This window comes from Manacus candei, unplaced genomic scaffold (genome assembly GCF_025592945.1).
Source record: "Manacus candei isolate 608988 ecotype Guabito, Panama unplaced genomic scaffold, ASM2559294v1 h1tg000011l, whole genome shotgun sequence".
Classification (NCBI taxonomy): domain Eukaryota; kingdom Metazoa; phylum Chordata; class Aves; order Passeriformes; family Pipridae; genus Manacus; species Manacus candei.
The window spans coordinates 25,132,674-25,146,050 of record NW_026138059.1 but is presented as its reverse complement, the minus strand read 5'-3'; positions in this window follow the sequence as shown (position 1 = coordinate 25,146,050).

The following is a 13,377-nucleotide window of genomic DNA, read 5'->3' as shown; positions in this document are numbered from 1 at the left end:
TGCTGGCTTATATCCATTTTTTCATCCACCAGCATCATCAGGGCTGCTCTCAATCCCTTCATCCTGCAGCCTGTATCAATATCTGGAGCTGCTCTGACACAGGTGCAGCACTTAGCCTTGTGAACCTCATGATGTTCACATAAGCCAACTTCTCAAGCTTGTCCAGGTCTCTCTGAATGGTATCCCATCCTCTGGTGTGTCAACTGCGTCACTTACACAGCACCTGTCATTCAAGAGAATACATAGGTTACATGTCCTCAGTTTGGAAAAGTGGCAGCTGAAAAGTGGTATTACAGAGCAACCAACATTATGGTAAGTGGCTTGGCAAAGATGAATAAGAAATCATTATTTATTGCTTGGAGGTAGCCACAATGTCTTTGAACCTACTCTTTGCCCTGTTCTACCTGTGAAATTTTCAGATGCTTAAGATGCCTGTAGAGAAGTAGTTTTTAACAGTGCATGTGGTTAAGTGACAGAAGCCAAAAAGAACCAAACAGATTTATGGGAAGTAGGTCTGTCTCAGGTTATTAATTACAGAGGACATCAGTGTAGGGCATCACTAAGGCACTGATTACTAAAGACTGGAAGATTGGTGAAACTCTACATACCTTGTATTCTGTCCCTTCATGCCTGCTGCCAACCACTGTTGGAAACAAGATACGATGCTTGAGTGATCTTCAGCTTTCTGCAATGCCAAGACTGTGTTTATACTCTCTAGAGACCTTAACAACTCATAGGACATCTTGCCAGGCATTGAATCCAGACAATAAGGTTATAAACTGAAACAGTAAAAAGCAAACAAATGAATAAGCAGTGAAAACTTTTGTTCCCATTGCAGGATTGCCAAATTATCACCTGGTATCTCAAACAGTGTTTTTAATCTTCAGCATACTTTATTTATTAGCTGGTGCAAGGGTGGCAAGTTCTCAGAGGAAATTACCCTGAGCTTCAGAAAATAAGGTATGCTTCGCTTAGGGCAGCAACAGATTCAGGTTACCTGACTATGCGCTCTATAAATGGGTATATTTAATGAAATTACTTTAAATGCTTCAATAAAGTTGAATCACTAGCATTAAAATAAGCATAATTAAAGTTACATCAGCACCTTTGTTCTGAAATTGCATCTTAGAGGGTCAGTTTCAAAAGCATATTTCAGACTGAAGTTTCATCAAGTAAAAAAAAATAAACCTGTGCTGCGGATGGTCCCAGAGAGACAGCTCCAGAAGGTGCAGCTACACTCACAGCTCCTGACTTCAGGCACCAAGATTCTGCTCTCCACCTCCCTTTGGAGAAGCCTGAGGCTCTCAGTGGTTAGAGAGTGAAGGAGTGCCTTGGACCAGCCTTCAAATAAAGGCATCCTTCCACATGTCTGCTTAAATGAATCTGACTGCTTTCCACCTTCTTACACCTCTCTAAATGGCCACATTTTAAAACAAACACATACATAGCCCACACAAGAACATTTCACGTTAGGTTTTTGCAGTGTAATGGTTTTGCTTTCTTTATGGTGTCTTGCACCAGATGTCAGATCGCTGAGACAGCAAGAATGAGCTACCAGTCATCATTGTAGGTTTAGGTGAATAAGATTAAAATTATATCAATCAACTAGCAGAATGATTCTAAGGAGCACTAGCGTTACCTCTTTCATAATTAGCTCCCCCAGCCCAAAACAACATAATACTTGCTTGGTTCTTCAAGGGAAACAATTCCAGAAAAAAATCTATTATCACAGCCAATAATTATACAATCTATTGTGAAAGTTGTAAGATGATAGCAACTAAAAGAAATTTAAGCCTCTTCACAGCCGAGTTTGGGTCTCTTCACTAAACAATTAGGGAGGTTTAATTGACCTTAGAAATGGTCCACACCACAAACATTAGCAGACAAAGTTTTAAACTCTATACTGAGAGAAAACTTGGATGTAGGCTGAAAATGCTAGTGAGGATCTGCTTAGTCCTGGTTTATGACATAGCACAGTGCCCTACACTGCATCCCCTCGCCTTACTAAATATCATCAGTTCCTCATCCCTGCCTGCCTGGGAGGCTCAGCAGAAACAACACACTTGAACTAGCTTTAATCTCACCAGTCTACTGATCTGTGGCTAAGGACCAGCACAGGCACTGTAATGCCTACAGAGAGCTTGCTAGGGGTGCAGAAAACACCCACCGCTCTGACATCTGACCTGCTGTGCTGCTATCATCCCTGAGGTGGAGACATATGGAGGAATGCCTCTTGCTGAGACAGCTGGCCAGAGTCTTTCTGCAGCACATCCCTGGTCCTCCTCCGCTTCCTCTGTGTGGCAGCAGCATCAGGTAGTATTGCCAAGAAGCTCGGAGGTGGCATGATGCATACAAGCAGCTGTGGTGGTGCAGAGAGCAAGGTGGCTGCCTGCCCATCGTCTTAGCCAGCCTATCTGTTGGGTTTCACAGCCCCATCCTCTGGCCTCCTTTCAATACCTCAGCCACCTTGCTTAAAACTGGCTTAAGTATGCCTGCACTGCATCATGCTTCCAGCCGCACTCGCCATCCCAAACTCACCGCAGACAATCTTGGCTCCAGAGATAACCCACTGCCTGTGGTCATGCACAGAAAACTCTGTTTTTTGAAAGTGTTGACTCAACCCTTCAGGCAGGCATTAGGATCACTTACAGAAGCATACAGAATACTTTGTTTCAGCACTCAATGGTCTGTTTGTGTGTTTACCAACTGGAGGGGGTCATAGGATGCAATTTTGCCAAAGCAAAAAGGTATTCCAAGAAGAGCAGCAGCAGCTGTAAGCAGGCTCTGGGAATTAAATAATGGCATCCTATAAAACTTCACAAATTGAGCCAATAAGTGTGCAATAAGTCAGTTTTGAAATTACTGTCTTATATCAAGTTTCTCTAATAAAAGTCAAATTTGTGCTTAGAAAAGCTTAAAGCCCATATGTAGGAAAATTTTATAACTCTAATGGGAGCCATGATAGAGCAGCATGTTAGTAAATACATGTGTAAGCAGCACAGTACAAAGAGAAAAGTAGCAATATGTTAATTATCTCCCTCCTGTATTATTTTTAGTTGTCACTGTGGATGTAACTGCAGTGAAACACATGCACGTTCTGACAGCTGCTCTGTTCCACAAGGAATAAAACGGCAGGAAGACTGGCAATGTGAAAGAGAGAAAACAGAGGCTTTTATTCTATGAGAATTCATTACGTGTACATTCAGAGGTAGAAATAACATCTTTATGTTCTCAGTGACTGATTCAGAGGCAACGCTTTTCTAAAGGAGATATATGCGTTAGAAAAGAAAGCTGTTTGATGCTGAGGAACTAGTCCATAGGGACAGGTTCCTTATTAACAGCCATAGGTTCTCACTTAGTTTGGATCTGTTGCAAATGGCCATGCCAGCATTGAAAGAGGGGTAATGTCTCACGTCCGAAAGGCCTCTGGCAGGTTCACCCAGCGAGCATGGAGCCAGCCTGGAATCCAGTTCTGCACAGATAATAGGTGAGCAAAGCTGACGTTGCTTTGCAGCTGTGAGACTTGGACACTATGCAGAAGACGTGTCCCACCACTGGAGAGGTTCCAGATATTCCGTGCGGAGCACCACTGAGTAATGACAACTCATCCAGTGGCTAACCGAATTTTCCAAATGAGTAAACTTTCCAGTGCCCTATATAGAAGTGAGCAAACTCTTTTTACTTGCATTTTTCCTTAGCCACAATACAGCACCACTCTGTCCTGTCCAAATGAGGTAACCACTACTCTATCAGTTGAGGTATAATAATAAAAGTTCAGCTGAAATGATGCAGGCAAGGTCTTTGAGGGCAGATACCAGTGCTCTCATTTGAGCTTTTAGAGACAAAAAGCACCTAACGGAGCACCAAGCTAACAGATGTTGTGGGCCTTTTTCCACTGAAAGACCACACCCTTAAATAGGAAAGGTGAAAAGACAAAGCACTGAGCAGTTTGACAAGGTGGTTTCACATGCTGAGTTAATCTAGTAAATTGTGGGATAAATAGAGCACATTTCACATGCAGTCATCCCTGCACCCACCAAACCTCATCAATCTACCACAACACAGAATCACCTTCTCACCTAGAAGACATAAACCATAATGGGGCAAATAAACACAATTGCTTCCAAAGTTATTAAAATCTACTTTGGCTAATCCCCAAAGCTGCACATAACCGAACCAGAGATGTTGCATTAAAAGGGTGACATTAAAGGCTACAAGTCTTAATGAGTCCAGAGTTAATAATCTAAATTCCACACCAGGATGGGCCTTTAAGACATACCTCTCTCTTCACTATTTCTTAGTTTATATGACTCCAATTCAGCCTATTGGATTTTGTGATCTTGGTTCCTAGGCACTTGACCCATGCATTCCACTGCACAAGCACCAATATTAATATCTTTATTAGATAGTGTCTAAAATCTGGGCATTACAATGCCTAATTCTTTTTCAGCAGGTACACTTGGGCTTAATGTAGTAGATCTGGTCACCACTTTAAATTTTGTTTAATAATTTAGAGTTACTAGACAAAGCCACTTCAAAGATTTCCTTTGCCTTTGAGAAAAAAAAAGGGGAAAAAAAAAGTTGCTTATATAACCTTTCCTTATCACTAGGTCTCCTAAAGACCTACTGCTCTTCAAATTATGGCACACTGTGCTTTTGGAAACGGACAAATTATATCCTCTTCCTATGATATGGTAACTAAAACTGTATAAACAAGTGTGTTTCAGATAGTATTGTGTAAACAACATGCCAGGTTGCCCCAGTCTGCAAATATAACAGGAACCCAACATTTGCTGGGCCACAGTGAGGGTGTAAGCAAAGCAATTCCCCAAATATGCAGAAACACTGGACTTGGACGTCAGAAAACTCACTTTACCTGTTATATTCCACATAACTTTGGTCATCACAAGAGTATGCAACTATGGAAGCCTCTTTCCTTAGGATGGTATCTGTCATATATTGCCCATTGTCTGGACAAGAGTTGCAGATGTGGCAGTCATTTATTTTGCTTGGGCTCTTCCTTTGCTTTGCTTTTGGGGTACAACAGAGAGCTTGGGTTTGTTGGAGCAAATGGGTCATAGACGGATACCCTGCTCTTTGGTCAGGTGCAGATGATCCTCCTTTCCTGTAATGGGTTATTCCATGGACATGAAAGATCCCTATCTCTCCAAGAGTCTTCAGGGAGAAGAGCAGCAGTTATCCATAGTCTTTGCTCCCTGACCTCTTAGCCAGTCTTCCAGAAAACCTGTGCTCAGGTCCTGTCTTTTTTTGAAAACAAGCATCAACACCTTGAACCTGATTCATAACTCGGGGGAAAAGCTGTTTTCCTGCCCATCCTTGAGATGCAAGAGCTCCCTACAGCTCCTTGGACCAGATTCGGGAAGCCTAATTTCACATAGATCCCTGCATTTAGGTTTTTCTGTGACTGGCTCTATGCCTTCAGGCATCCAAGGAAATACATAACCACTTAAAAATGGGTTGTGGAGATAAATGAGGCTGACTGACCCTAGGCCTCTAGACTTTCACTCCTAAAGGCATGGAGGGTTTTTTGATGTGTTATTGTACAGCATGATCAAGATGGGCAGGAAGCATCCTGGTTGACAGCAACTTACACAACATCCTGCTGCAACTAGCTTTGAGCTAAAGCACTTGACTTTCAATGGGACTTTCAACTCTAGCACTCGGGATCCAGCTGCTGCTTTTCCATTTTGGCTGCAACACAGCAGCGGAAAGCTGCAGCTTCAGTTGAGTGCAATGAGAGGAGCATCTGGAGATATTTTTGCCAGATGTTGTAAGAAGGGATAAGATAAACAAGAATCGCAAAAACCAGTACCTGAAACAGCCACTCTTGACTACACTTTCACACCGTTTTATCTCTGACATTGCAGATTTTTCACTCATCCTCTTGATTTTTTGTCTGTGCATGTATAGTATGAAATGAAAGAAGGTTCTGGAGCAAATAGTACACTTTGGTTTTGTATAATAATTCATCCAAATTCATGAAGTTGTAGTAGAATTTGATTTGCTACAAATCATTCTGGTAGTACAATAAATACAAGGTGTTTTCAAAAATATTTATATTTTTCCATGAAAATAATATATTGTTTATCCGTAGCTTTAGAAGCTGTCTTGCCTTTGAGATGCTAAGACTCCACAAACATGTAACCCAGGAGTTTTTTCCTAGAATGTCACAACATGCTCTCTCCTAAACTGGAAAATATCACTGTCTACATATTTCATTATATTCTGGGGAATATGAAGTGAGCTTTTTTATGGACCAGGGCAGAGGGGCATTGGAATAGCATGTGCTGGAAGTCACAGTGCGACTACTGGGGATATGGTGAGATGCAAAAAACTCACATTTCTACTTACAGTTCTATCTGGGAAGCAATTTCCAAATAATATAAGAAGATATATGGATAGTCTGACCTATTTTTTTGTAGAAATTCACTGCAGATGAGTATTTCCTGTACTGACCTGGATCCAATATCATAAAACCTAATAAATCACTTAATATTTCAGGTAACTAAAATATTAAAAGATGCCTTGAAGATTTAACATTTTTCCACACATCACACTCCAGTTTAACAAAGATAATGTGAAACATGTAAAAAGTCCCCTCCTTTTTCATTCTTTTTTTTTCCTGAAAGCTATCCAACTAAGAAAGGGGAAGACATGGCCTTAGAAAGAATTTTTCTCCTTACCAGAGTGTTCAGACACAATGTGTGTGGCACATTTAAGTGATACATAATCCCCAGTTCTTCTCCTCAGCCTCTAAGGAATAAAGACTGAACCCCTTTTTGTGGAAAGAACTATTCCTCAGAATACAGATTTCATCTATATGGTGCATCTAATGTTGCTCCAGTTATTAAACATCCTGTTTAGCTCTTATCTATCCCCAAATAGGGGATTTTTCTCTGTGATTTGACTCAAGAAACAAAATTTTCATTTGTGTCACATAGACTCTATGATGACCCTTCAGTTCTCCTGTGTGTGGGGACTCCACATAAGTATGCCAGGAAAAAATACACTTGGAATAGACCCAACTCATTTCACTTTCTTAGGCTCTGCTGACCATGATGTAACTGCACAGGCATCACGCTGCTCAGCCCAGGAGAATCTGTCCATTAAAAACGAAATAAAAATGAAAAGAAAAAGAAGCCTTCTTATTGTTTTCCTAAAACAAAAGGATCACAGTTTCATAGAGCCAAGGGTTTTGTAATAATCCAGCCACTACATTTCCTGGAAGTTCAAGAAACAGTTAATTCAACATGATCTCTTAGAAAGAGCCTAGTAGCAGAAAAGGGTTGGTTGAAGCCCTTTTGCTTTACTCAGGGTTTTAATTTTATACACAACAACCAGGATGACATGCTATTATGGAAAACTTCATAATTCATTCCAGTCCATTTGCAAGCCAGGAATTCTAGGATTTGTGTAATTCTTTTGTAAAGTGGCCAATTTCATGCAGAGCATGCAAACACTCAGAATTGCAACTGTCAGGAGACAAAATTTGCCAACAGCCAAATGGAATTAAACTCAAAAAACATTTCAGTTACTGTCTTCTATACTAGATAAGCACAAAACAAAATTCTACAAAAAATTGGTTATGACATCACAATATTTTGCCATTGATCCATAGATATGAATTCAACCCAAAATCCATAAAACTCACGGCATTTTTCATGAATCTCTGACGCAGGTTCTTCAATTTATCCTGCGTCTCCCAGCCCTTCAGAGAAACAAGCAAATGAAAAACCCTTCATATAGCCATAGCTAACAGCCTAGTTACTGATTTTAGGTTCTTTGTTTTTTTCTATTTACAAGTCTACTAAGAACATGCTGTAATTCGACTGCTTATTTATTTACTGTAAAGTAATTTCAGTTTCATGTTGCAGACTAGACACACAATATTCACTGCAAGTATCAAGCAAAACCTATCTGAGATTTGAGTTAAGATTTCAGGTCATCACTGATAAAGCAATAGACAAAGAGCTAAGTTTGTGTTTCTATGAAATTTAACCATAGTGTCACTATGTTTACACATGTACCTAATGCTATACGATAAGTAGTTAAGCTTCCAGCTGGATCAAGGGACTTGTCACAGGAGGAACATCAAAATGTTCATTGGCATTTTACTTTAGAATAATGAATAAAGGGAATTTTTATTGAATTTATTTGTTTTTTGGGGGGGGTTAATAGATTTGGATCTGACAACAGAAGGTTTATGAACATATAGTTTATGAACACATTTCACTTTAAACAAATTGCTTATATACTGGGAAACATTAAAAAAATTGCTAATTGTTCACAGTGACATTTTATAAAAATATTTTTATGTTTCCTAATTAAAATATAGTATCTTATTCCAAAATATCTTTCCTTTTTTTTTTTTTTGAAAAGTTTTTAAAGTCCACAGACCTATAGGCATTTCTAATGGTTTAGGATTTTAACTGTGTTATCCACCAAAAATATCTGAATGTTTTAGGTTTGGAGTAACTTCATCCCAACCCTGCCACTCCAGCTCCCCTCAATGCCATTAGCAGGGCAAGTGGTGCCCATGGGCTGCTGGTAGCACCTTCCCATAAGAAGCCAGCCCCCTCAGCCAGCCAGAGCACATGGCTGGGGGGCAGGATCCCCTTCAGCCACTCAGTATTATTCCATTGCCACATGTGAGTCAGAGCCTGAAGACTCCCCAGGGCAGAATTGCTATTTCATAGCAACCTACCTCAGTACGCTCTGAATTTGGCTAAGTCAAGCAGCTGCAACCCTACATTAGTTATTTGGCAGGCAGGTTGATCCTGCAATTTGTTGAACACATATAGTAGTGCATTAATGTAGTGCATTAAACAAATCTTGATGCACGTGAAGAGTCCTCAGATTCAGTGAGGATACTGCAGCAATTGATTTGGCTTCAAGAGTTCTATCCTTCCTGGTACTGGTCCATTCCCAGTTCGTGGGAATTTTGCCATTGAATTCCACTGGTGTGGTGGGGGGATACTCGAGAGTCAGGTCAACTCTGTAATAACATGGAGGAAAACATGTTTATAACCATGCCATCTGTGGTTTTACCCAGCATTGTTGTTCTGCTACAGAAAAGTTTTCTGCACACAAAATCTGTATTTTCATTTTGTAATGTTGCAATTACAGTCCTTGCAAGTATATGCTTGGATCCACTATGAAAGTGGGATAAAACTGAAACTACTTGAATTAAAGGTAGTTAATTTGGTTAATTTGCAATGGCTTAAAATGCCTTTGTCTCCAAATTTCTCACAATCCACATCCTCCTGGCTAATCATGTGAATCCAGGAAACAAAAAGCACTTCACACAGTCTGTTTCATCTCGATAATGCAATATCCAGAGGAATTAGGTTTCTGATTTGCAGTTGTTCAAAGGCAGGACAAGTTAATAGTGTCACTGGTGAAGATAATCCAAGGAATTTGAGATAAACAGGAGCCGATATGTTTCTGGTTTAATGGATAGCTGATATTGCACCTTGGTTTTCTTTCTAAAAATCTGCACTTATAAAGACTGTCAACAGCAATGGATACAGTGGACTTGAGCTTCCTCATATCCACCAGACAATCCTGTTCTATCCCAACTATTATATGTTCTTTGACTTGCAGCTACTTTTCAATGTATGCTGCTACACATCATTGCTGACCTACCTCAGTTTTGGTGCACGTGGCTATTGCTGTTCCGTGAGCACTGATAGCTGGCTGGAGGCTCTACTGTGGAGCAGAAGGGAAGGTCACTACTGGAACAGCTTTCCAACTACAGGCCCTGTCTGCAGGGGCAGATTCATCTTCTCACACACACCCTGCATGCCCCTGCAATCAGGGGGCTCCAGTAGGAGCAGCTGGGTCTACCTGTACGGAGAAACAGAAAAAAGTGCAGATACACCCCTGATAGGAGAGATGGGTCAAGTGAAGGGGAAATGAAAATGCATTGGAATAAGCCTTGCTCATTGCAAAGGTCTGCAGGCCAGTTTGGGTGATTTTTTTCCTCTGATTTGCAAATTTGTCTTTGAAAAGAACACATGCTATTTAGAAAAAGTGTATTTTAAGGAAGTGATTAAAAGAAAAGAATATGAAGACAAAGCCAGACAGTCACTACAGGCAAATGAGCCCATATTTATCGATGTTTTATTGGCAGAAAAAAAAATACAATATTGGTCAAGTAATTTCTGAAGACACAAAAATATTAATTGAATAACTTATGTGACAAAAACCTCTGCTATTATTTAGTCAGCTGTAGTTACAGACTAATTTATGTCTGTTTCAAGTCTCATTTTTATGAGAGTATCCCTCAGGAACGAAAAGGGTGAGATAGCACAAAAAATGCTTTCAATTATTTTATTTTATTTTTTGTTTTATTGCCTATACCCAAATACTTGATAATTGTACTAGGTTTTCTCAATATGACAAGAAGACATGCTAAGTGAGAATTTTAATAGCAAAAATTATTTAAGAAACAAAAAATCTTGTTTTCTAAAACTCCCAACTTCTTGGACACCAGCCAATAACTGAGTAGAAGAATGCCAGCCAGAAGGAAGCATTTGTGACCTCAGTGGTACATTAACTGGTTTTAATGAGATGAGTAATGAGATAAGTACCCAGAATCTAGCTGTCTACAGCAAATCTTCCAGGTCATCAAGCTGAGGGTACTTCCAAGTCATAAAACTGACTCTCTATACAGCAGGCTCTGGGATCCCCATTGCAAAGCATCCCTACAACCTCCTGTTTTCACATGCACACAAGGCACACACATAGTTTTTAAAATGGTCAGAAAAGTAACCACGGTATGAAACAAAAAATACAACAAAGCTGGCAGGTATTTGTGGACACTGGAGCATTTCTTCCCTTTACTCTTTTGCTTTCTTCTTCTGCTTTTATCCTCCCCCTCCCCATGGCAGCAACCCTTTCTTGCTCTCCACTCTTAGCTATGCTACCCCTCTGCCACAGCGCTCCTCCTGCCCATCAAGCATTCTCCTACGTCCCTGTACATCCCTGTGCATTCCCACACATCCTGTGGCAACCAGCAAATACTCAGCAGCTGGCCATGGCCTGGCCACCCAAAAGAGAGCAGCTTAAATATTCCCTCCAGGGTTTCTCTTAAGCATCCCCATCAGGAAACCTGCTGCTGACAAAAGCTCTGTGCTGGCCCCAGGAATCAAACACTGGCTGAAGGGCAGGGGCTCTCGCTGTAGCCCAAACACAACTTATTGTAATCCCTTCTGCCTCCTGTGCTTATACAGTACAGACCTTCTTGGATTACAAGACACTTTGAAGATCTCACCTTCTCCCATTACTTGTCTTTTACATAAAACGTCCACAGATGTGAGTCTGCTAGTGTGTCGGAGGGCTGTGGTTAATAATTTATAAACCAATACTTCCTATTGGGCATATTGTTTAACGTAGGGGCGTATGGCAGCGGGATCGTGCTGCCTTGTTGCAGGAGCACCCTCTGCTGACTCCCGTGAGGGGCGACAGCCCCGTGGTGGGATGATGGCCACCATGGCTGCTCGGGGAACAGCCCTCCGCTGCAGGATGCTGTGTCTCAGCTCTGCCAGGGTCATGGAGACTGCTAAACACCTTACTTTGCAGCAAATAGAAAAGCTTAATGTCCCAGCAAAGATCAAATGAAAAGGACTCCAGTGGGAATACACTAACGTGTAATCCTCAGGAACCCCTTGTAATGCAACCCCAACTCGTGAAACATCACCTGCAGAAAACCCAGCATTTTCATTGTGTGCATGCACTAACAATCACACTGAAAAGGCTCCACTTGAGTCAAAGGCACAAACAAGTGGTCCAGACATACAACTGAAAATAGGCTATTGTGTGTAATGGTATATTCCTAATTCATCCCAGGTCTGAGTGAAGTATAGGAGAGGATGGGGACCAACTCTCTAGGTGGGGACTGAAGTTCTGGACCAGCAGTCACAGCCTGAGAAGAAGAGTTCTAGGAATCTGCACTTGGTGGATCTTCAAATCCCTTCCCATCTGTGACAGCTCCAGAGCTGGAAATGTCAGTAATAACGGTGTGAACAGTCGAACAAAGTCTTCCATCAGGGACATGAGGACTAGATCCGCATAAATAAACAAGGTGGCATATCTAGCAATGGCTGCTTAATAAAGAACCATTGTGGAGCTCAAGAATGCTGGTGGCAAGTACTTCCTACTCTTAGCACATCTATCTCTATGAACAGTAAGTCTATTTACTATTTCACTTTTAAAAATATTTTTTTTAATGTTCCAAACACTTTCCAAGTATTTGCTAATTGGTGAGTTAATGGTTATTCACATTATCAGGAATCCATAAGAGATTTTAAAGTGACGATTAATTTCAGATTCCCAAAATGCAATAAGTGATAAAGTGTTACAGAAAAGCTTTCTGGGGCACTGTGCAATTTCAATTTGCTTTCAACTTTGCTTACATCTTAGGACACTTTTTTACTAAAAATGATTACAAACCCAAAACATTCATGGCTCTCTAGGCATACCTTTACTGATCTGAGGAAGGGTGTGTCTGTTGGAAGTTTGTCTGCTTTTTCAGACTAGTGTAATAAAAGATATTGCCTCCCCTTACAAACCTTGCCTCTCTGATCAAAATGTTGAAAACGTCATTTCCAGCAGTGCTTTATTAATCAGATTAGACGGGCAGGTTTAGAAACCTGCACTAAAGCTATGTACTAGGTAGAAAACAAACTGACATCCTCCTGCCTGAAACCTGTGACTGCTTATCTCCAATCTGTGGCACAGGAGCCCATTTTTGCTCCAGCAGAAACCATGAACAATTGCTGGACACCCTTCATGGTAGGATGGAGGCCAAGGCTTCAGTGTCTTCTCACCACGCACCAAAGACCCTGGCTGGGCTACCTCTCCCTTCACACTGCTGCTTGTGAGCCCCAGACCCTTTCCTGCTGTCCTCATGCTGGGATGCTGATGGTTGATGCACAGTTGGAGGTGTCACTGTGCAGTCTGGGCAAGTGGTGTGACACATGGAAGCTGCTGTGCTGATACACAGAGAACTGTCATAGACTCCTTCATATGCACAGCACAGATCTTCACCTCAGTTAAGGGCTACATGTCTTCACAGGCTGCTACACCACCAGGAATTCCTGCAAGGACTGCTGTTACCAAATTTCATTACACTCTGCTTTCTCAGATTATCATACAACATAGGGGGAATGGCTTCAAAGTGAAAGAGGGTAGATTTAGATTAGGTATTGGGAAGATATTCTTTACTGTGAGGGTGGTGAGGCACTGAAACAGGTCGCCCAGAGAAGTTGTGGATGCCCCATCCCTGGAAGTGTTCAAGGCCAGGTTTTGAGCAACCTGGTCTAGTGAAAGGTGTCCCGGCCCATGACAAGGGAA